Raw genomic sequence first — 8,327 nt, 5'->3', positions numbered from 1 at the left:
AAGTAGGTAGAGGTGAGCAAGAGGAGCATTCTAGGCAAAAGAATCCTGTGGTGGAGCCTGAGCAAAGGACTGAACCACAGCCAGCTGCCTTGAGTAGGAATACAAGAGGGATGGTGATGGAGGATGAGGTTAGGGAAGGTACAGGGGTGAGAGGCAGGGATGGAGGCAGATTATGCAGGCCCTTCTAGGCCAATTTAAGAAACATCATTTCCATCTTTATCTGTATTATTCTCATTAAGAACTAATGTTCTGGGGTTCCTGGATGGCTCAGTTGGTTAAGTACCTGCCTTCGGCTCAGGTCGTGATCTTGGAGTCCTGGGATCGAGCCCCACGTTGGGTTCTCTGCTCAGCGAGATTCTGCTTCTCCCCTTCCCTTTTTTCTCTCTCTCTCTTTCTCTCTCTCTCTCTTTCTCACTCTCTCAAATAAGTAAATAAATAAAATCTTTTTTAAGAAAAGAACTAATTTTCTTACCTTTCAAAAGGTAAAACTAGGAGATTCCTTTTTTCTCTAAAGGACAAGGCTACCACACAGAGATAAGACTCACAAGCTATGGATAAACTATTGTCTCCAGCTTTTTCGTTGCTGTTGGTGGGGAGGTTGGCCTGTTCACCATACTGAAGCTAGTTCCTTGTAGCTGGAAACAGAAGTATAAATATGGAAACTAAAGCCTTGGATGGGGATGAGAGTCCCCAGAAAGAGAGCTGAGTAAGAAGAGAATGCCAACATTTAATTATCCATTGGCAAAGGATGAACCTGCAAAGGAGATTTAAAGAAAGAGAGAGAGAAGGGGGGGGGAAGGAGAGAGAGAAAGAAAGAGAAAGAGAGGAAGAAAGAGAAAGAAACAAATGAACAATTTGAGAAAATCAAGAAAATATTAAGTCATTGGAGGTGAGAGAAAATGTTGTCTCAGGAAGGGAATGGTTAACAATGTCAGATGCCACTGTGATTTCAAGTCAGATAAAAAATGAAATTTAGCATCATGAAAGTAATCGGTAACCTTAACAGGCGCCACGGGGATAGAGTAATGATTCCTAACCAGAGGCAATTTTGCCTCACAGAAGTCATTTGACGATGTCTAAAGACATTTTTGGTTGTCACAGCTGGAGGGAGAAGGCTGCTTCTGGCATCTAGTGAATGAAGACAGGAATGCTGCTACCTAAACATCCTAAATGTACAGGATGGTACCACATACATAAAGGACTGATTCAGCCTAAAATGCCAATAATGCCAAGGTTAAGAAATCCTGAGGTAGAGTAATATAGGACAAAATTAGCTTGAAGATGGTTTAGAGATTGCTAGTGGGAGAGAAATAGAAATAGTACATAGAGACAATTTTTCAAAAATTTGTCAGTAAAGAGGAACTAGGGCAGTAGCTAAAAGAGAATGAAGGCATCAATAGAGGATTTTCTTTCTTCTCTTTATCTCTTTCTTTCTCTTAGTCGGGGAAAAAACTTGAGCCTTTTTAAAAGCTTCAACTGAGAAAGAGTATGAATATTCAGATTAGAGAAAAGATAATCCATAACTTCAGGTACCTTAGAAGGTGAGAGGAGGTAAAATAAAAGCAGTAGAGGAGGATTTAGCCTGAGGAGAAATAATTATACCCATACTGTAACAGAAGGGAAATGGAATAGTATGGCTAGAGATGCAGTTCGGGCGTACTGGAAATGGGACAGGTGACGGAGTTCCCATTTAACAGCTTCTATCGTCTCTATAAAATGACAGTCAAGATCACCTTCTGATAATCATAGCAGATGAGAGGAAGGTTTGAGGAGGCTTGAAATAATCCTTATGGAAAATGGGAGAGAGACTGACTGAGAATCATTTCAGGGTTGGTATACAGTTTGAAGTTATTCTAATTAATTTTCTGTAAAATCAACATGCCCTATTGTGTAACTCTCTCCAGCAGCACTTGGCTGCTCAGGCATAGACGTAGAGAAAGCAGTTGGTTTATCGGTGATTGCAGCCTTGGCAGATGCCACAAAGAAGACAGAAGGGGAAGGGAGTGTAGGGAACTAGCAGAAGTATTATTGAACAAATACATCATGGCATCTTAGCTGGGCAAGGAGATATGTGAATAAGGGAGATAGATGGCTGAGAAGAAAATGTGCGAGTTAATAGACACAAATAGGAGGACATTTTGTCCAAGGCAAAATATGACCGTGACCAGTGACTTCAATCCCTGATACAAATATGCAAACTGAGATACAAACTGCCCAAAGCAAGGTATGCAGAGCAAAGCTTTGATGTGCTGTGCAAGTTGGGTCCTTTTGTGGTGGCCACCTGAGGTTCACCAGAGCTCAGGGTAAATTTTATAATATCATACTGTAAGCGTTAAAAAAAAAATAGGTGTTACTGAGAAAACTCAAGCAATCAGCAACAAAAGTCACAGGTCCTTCGATCCTACCATTTTTCCCATGAAGAAATATGCAGGGGCCCAGGCCATCTGAAGGACACTCAGTCCAGTATTCCAGGAAAAAGACCCCTCCCCACTGTTGCTCTTCTTTCTTATAGGGAAGCATGATAGCAAACTTCTCAGAAGACATAAGCAGACGACTTAAATGCTAGGCAGTCTGGATTGCATGCTATCTATTTAGAGGAAGTGACTGTGAATGCTAGCTGCCCAGCATCCAGTGACAGTGAGACCATACAAAGTTGTAGTTCTTGCAAGAGGGTAAGATAACGCCATAGCCTTATAGACACTGGGTTCAAGTGTGGCTTCTCCCACTGATTGAAAGGTATTCCTGGTTCCAAATGGCCCAGTGGTTCAGGTGACCAGGAATGAGCTGTCAGGGTCAATTTCAGATGATCCTACGCCTTGTACCATGAAATTCTATATATCATTTAATAAATGATATTTAGCATAGTTTGTTGTATGTGTAATTCAGCATACTTTTCTCACTTTACTTCCTCAACATCCTGTGTGGTTTTTAGAGAAAATGAAGAAACAGAGGACATGGTTTCAAAGTAAAGAGAGGTCTTATGAAACAAACCATGATGTTGTTGGCATTTACCAACTAAAATGGTTTAAGTGTAACTTACAGAGAATATTTCTAAATGTGACTTCCGATACACACACAAAAATAGTATACACATACATACCTAAACTTCAAAATGGCAACATGTCTCATGAGGATTTTTTTTTCCTTTTATAACAAAGATGGAGAGGGGCGCCTAGGTGGCTCAGTTGTTAAGTGTCTGCCTTCGGCTCCGGTTGTGATCCCAGGGTCCTGGGATCGAGCCCCACATTGGGCTCCCTGCTCGGCAGGGAGTCTGCTTCTCCCTCTCCCTCTTCTGCTCCCCCTGCTTGTGCTCTCTCTCTCTGTGTCAAACAAATAAATAAAATCTTTAAAAATTTAAAAAAAAACAAAGATGGGGAGATAAAAGAAAACAAAGCTAAGAGATCAGAGAGGAGAAAATGCTCAATAAAAATTTTCCCTTAATTGGTTCAGAGTTCTGGGATAAAATAATAGTAGACTTACAGCTAAGATACAGAAAATATAGCTACTACTGGGAGAGATGAAATTTATCAGGTCCAAGATTTTTCTTTTTCTTTCTTTTTTTGAGTATATGTGGCACACAATGTTACTAGTTTCAGTTGTACAACTTAGTGATTTAACAAGTTTTTACATTATGCTATGTTCACCACAAGTATACCTACCATTTGTCCCATTGCATCACTATTACAATACCACTGTCTGTATTCCTTATGCTCTGTTTTTTATTCCCTACTAATTCCATAACTGGAGGTTTGTATCTGCCTCTCGCCTTCACTGATTTTGCCCAACTCCCCACTGGCAACCATCAGTTTTTTCTGTGTATTTATAGTTCTGATTCTGTTTTTTCTTTATTCATTTTTTAGATTCCATTTATGAGTGGAATCATATGGTATTTGTCTTTTTCAGTCTGACTTATTTCACTCAGCATAATACCTTCTAGGTCCATCCATGCTGTCTCAAATGGCACGATCTCAACTTTTTTATAGCTGTGTAATGTTCCATGATATAGATATAGACATCCCCCACACTTTCCTTATCTATTCATCTATTGATGGACACTTAGGTTGCTTCCATGTCTTGGCTAATATAAATAATGCTGCAAAAAACATAGGGGTACATATGGCATTTTGAGTTAGTATTTTCACTTTCCCTGGGTAAATACCTAATAGTGGAATTATTGGATCATAAAAGACTCTATAAGGTGGTGAAAAGGCAAAAAAAAAAAAAAAGTTGAACATGGCAGAGAAAGCCACCAAGTAGTTCTTTTGGCAGTTTTATTTTTAAAGGTACTCTAAACCTATTTAGAAATATACAATATTGGAATTCATGGCAGCTCACCTTTCTGATAAAATTCCACATTAAACAGAAACTCAGTACCTCAGTGTTGTTGAGGGAAATGCCATGGACAAAAATCTTCAGGTTGATCAGGGAGAAAATGTGTCCTGAAAGCCAGAGGTGATGCTTTGCCTCCAAAAGCAAAAATAATCAAGAGGAAAGAAGTAAAAAATGTTAAGAATGCAAAAGAAAAATGTCCCCCTTTTCTGACAAATAAGGGAAGAACAACTTAGAGCACACAAAGTTACAGGTTTTAGAATTTAAAAAGCATCCAACTGAATTGACTACCTGATGGCTTGCACATTTCAGAAAAGTTAATAATGGAGGTTTGGGGAAGTATGCACTTAAGACACAAAGGCATAACTGGTGCTTCTCAAACCTGAATGTGCTTACAAATTACCTGAAGAACTTGTTAAAATACACTCTAATATAGTTGGTCTGGTATTCAGCCTGGGATAGTGCATTTCTAATAAGCTCCCAAGTGATGTGAATTCACTGCTGGTCCTGGACTTACACTCTGAACGGCAAAGTACTAATGACTCCCAACTTAACATAGCATCCAGGAAACCCAAATAAAAATTCCCCAAATATTCATTCAGTCATAGAAATGTACAGAGATAGGTCCTTTTGTGTTGGCCTAATCACAAGATTAGGAAATTGGTGGCATGGGGAAACAGGGTTTATTCCCTTTACCTATGAGTCACTGAATTAATTTTTGCTTTATACTAATCAAACTTATGAACATAACTCTATCACAAAAATACTTGTGCTGGGGTGTCTGGGTGGCTCAGTCGGTTATGTATCCGACTCTTGGTTTTGGCTCAGGTCATGATCTTGGGGTCATGAGATCAGGCCCTGTGTCCAGCCCCCCACTCAGCAGGGAGTCTGCTTAAGATTTCTCTCTCTCTCCCTCTGCCCTTCCCTCTGCTCTCTCTCTGTCTCAAATAAATAAGTAAATCTTAAAAATAAATACCTGTGCTATTTTTCAGATAGTTCCAGAAGCACTGATACAGCAGTATATGCTCACCTGGCAACATTCCATGAAAATACACATGGGAATTACTACAAAATTGCAGTGGCACCCATTTTATACAGGTGATGTATGGAAACTTCCAAGGTGTAAATCTGTGGATTTTGATGAGCAGAGCACCTCATGTAACCCTCAGATAAAGCACATGCCCTAGAAGTTGAACTATGTGCTCAAGTGCCAAGAGAGCAGTGCTTCTTTCCCCTGCCCACTTGTGCTCCACCCAGCAGAGAGGACTAATGACACCTCATCAGCAGACTGAGCCTTGCAAGTGAGAACTAGGCCTGGAAAATGTCAAAAGGTCTAGCATTAGCCTGTTTTCCTTATGTTTCACTTCCGGGGTGACATTCTCCAGCCGGTTAATTAGCAGCAGCCTCCTCCCCAAACTCCTCGCCCAATTCTCATTGTGTTTCCCCAATCTCTTAGACTGAGCAGCTACCCTGTCCTGATTTATGTTCCACTTCTTCAACTAAGACTGGAGCCTGGCCAAGAATCCTAGACAGTATGGCTTCCGGAGCCCTGATACTATGTTTGGTCCCTGTAGTCCTCTATGACCTGTGGTCCAATTCCATTCCCAAGAAGGAAGATATTGTTATTTGACTAAAAGTATTAATGAAATGATTGTTACCATATTTCACCCAGTCAGATTCAATCCTTTCCTACTTATACCAGCCTGGATAGGATCCATGCCAGTTCTGAAACTGTGCTGTTTTATTTTACAAAAAACAAAAATGAAAAGAAAAGACACCAAATTACATGTATGACTAATCTGTTTACTTTGTCTCTGTGTAACCCCTAATACCTTGTGGCCACACTTAGAAACAAACAAACAAAAAAAACGTAGACACCACTGACTAGCCAGATTATATTACTGAAATCACTTTATAGTCCAGGACCTCATTCTTCCTATCTATAACACAGAGATGTGGAGTCAGTAACTATCTTGTCTTCTTCACAAAATTGCTGTGAAGATTAAATGGAATTCTGAATATTGCAACACTTTGGAAATCTGTAAAGTACTACATAAGCAAATATTATCACTGATATTGTAAGTTTAGTTTAGCAGATGAATAAACTACTTTTAGAAGCAAATTCTCTAAGCCTAGAGTAATGAAGTGACAGGTAACATTACATTCTGCCTCTTAAAGTAAACTCAGGGATTAAGCAGACAACTTTATTTGTGGTTATGCTACCAAATAAAATGCAACTAACTTGCATAGGTTTAAGTACTCCTCTAGGCACTAGCTAACAAAACCTGACTACTGAGCTTGTTGTCACAACATTCTGTGGTTCATTTATTCTTTGTAGGAAAACTAATTCAAAAAAAATGATTTTTTTCTATTTTTGATATTATAAACCAGTTAGATCAATATATTGCACAACAGTGCTTTGTAGGTATGCAACACATATTATACTAAATAAAGTGCCAAAGAACTTTATCAACCCAGAAATGATGCGACCTATGGTAAAACTGAGTATAAATTATTCATAGAGTCTATATTCATTTTCCAATATAGAAAATTTTTAAAATATAAATAAAAGGGGTGCCTGAGTGGTGCAGTCAGTTAAGCATCAGACTCCTGGTTTCGGTGCAGGTCGTGGTCTTGGGGTCATGGGATCAAGCCCTGAGTCGAGCTCCATGCTCAGCGCAGTCTGACTCTCTCCCTCTCCCCACCCCCTGCATGCTCTCTCTCTCTTTCTCTCAAATAAATGAATGAATCTTTTAAAAAAAAATACAAATAAAGAGTATACATTGATTCCATAATATTCACACAGAAAATCATCCATTATTTCTCTAAGTATTTCTCAGTATTGCTGAGAAATTCCATTTTGGTCCAAGCTCATCCAGTTAAATTGGCTAGTTGATGGCTTGCAGATTTCAGAAGAGTAGAGGGTAGAGTGTCCTTAAAAATGGTGGTTAGGAAGGCATGAACTTGAAGCACAAAGGTATGACTGGCGCTTCTCCAACTTGAATATGCTTACAAATCACCTTTTATGTCATCTTGCCTCTTAAATAGTCCAGAATTATGAACGTAAGAATGTTGTTTGACATCTTGATTTTAAGATCACTATTAAGATATAAGATGAAGGAATTAGAAATCACCTCAAGTTTTCATTACTTTTTAAAAATTTATTTTAAAATATCAAAAAATCAATAAGCCCTAGGAAGGAAAGAAAGAGATGCCAAGAGAATATATTAAATGAATATGTCATGATTCGCAAAATCAGTTCAGACTAACGTACTGAATCTGTTCTAAATTTAGTACACATTACATATATTTATACTTCAAAAATACTATTATTGTTGAATATATTTTTAAAACATAACTTTACTATGTTTGAATCTCTAAATAAATTCTTCCCAATAAAATACTTTTTTTAAAAAAAGAAAATGAAAGCTCATTAGTATTTTTCAAAGAAGCAATCATTTGTCTCAACAGGACATGTAATCCATGCCCATGTAATAAACTTTCCAAAGTGCTGATTAATTTAATTTAAACTTAGTTTTGCTGATTATCCACTGTGCTGCATTCATGATATACAACCCCTTTAATCACCGTGTAAGCAGGAAAATGATTCCCACAGTCACTGTAAATCAAGAAGAGGGCTTTTTTTAAACCCTTAGGCAGTAAAAATAGACTGCCCTTTGTCTTATACTGTTGACCTTTCCTCTGAGTTTACTTGATTGGCAGTGAATGACTTCAGTCAACTGTTCTGGTCAATGCACTTGTGTTGGTCATCAAACTGAGAATCTATATAGCAGGTATCACTTATAGATTATACTTCACCTAATTTTATTTTTTACCCAGTGTACTAATGTGATGCTCTGTATTTAATAAAGACCTACTTTGAGGGGTTAGTCAAAGTGCCTCTATTTTCCAGTTCTGACTTTATATTGCTGTTTGGCCATCTACCCTTAGATAGCCTATCAACTTAACTTTTGAGAACTGAATAATGCATGAGTCTA

This window comes from Callorhinus ursinus, unplaced genomic scaffold (assembly GCF_003265705.2).
Source record: "Callorhinus ursinus isolate GAN/ISIS: 27379988/994484 unplaced genomic scaffold, GSC_fseal_2.0 scaffold9, whole genome shotgun sequence".
Classification (NCBI taxonomy): domain Eukaryota; kingdom Metazoa; phylum Chordata; class Mammalia; order Carnivora; family Otariidae; genus Callorhinus; species Callorhinus ursinus.
Note: the sequence above shows the minus strand (reverse complement) of the source record.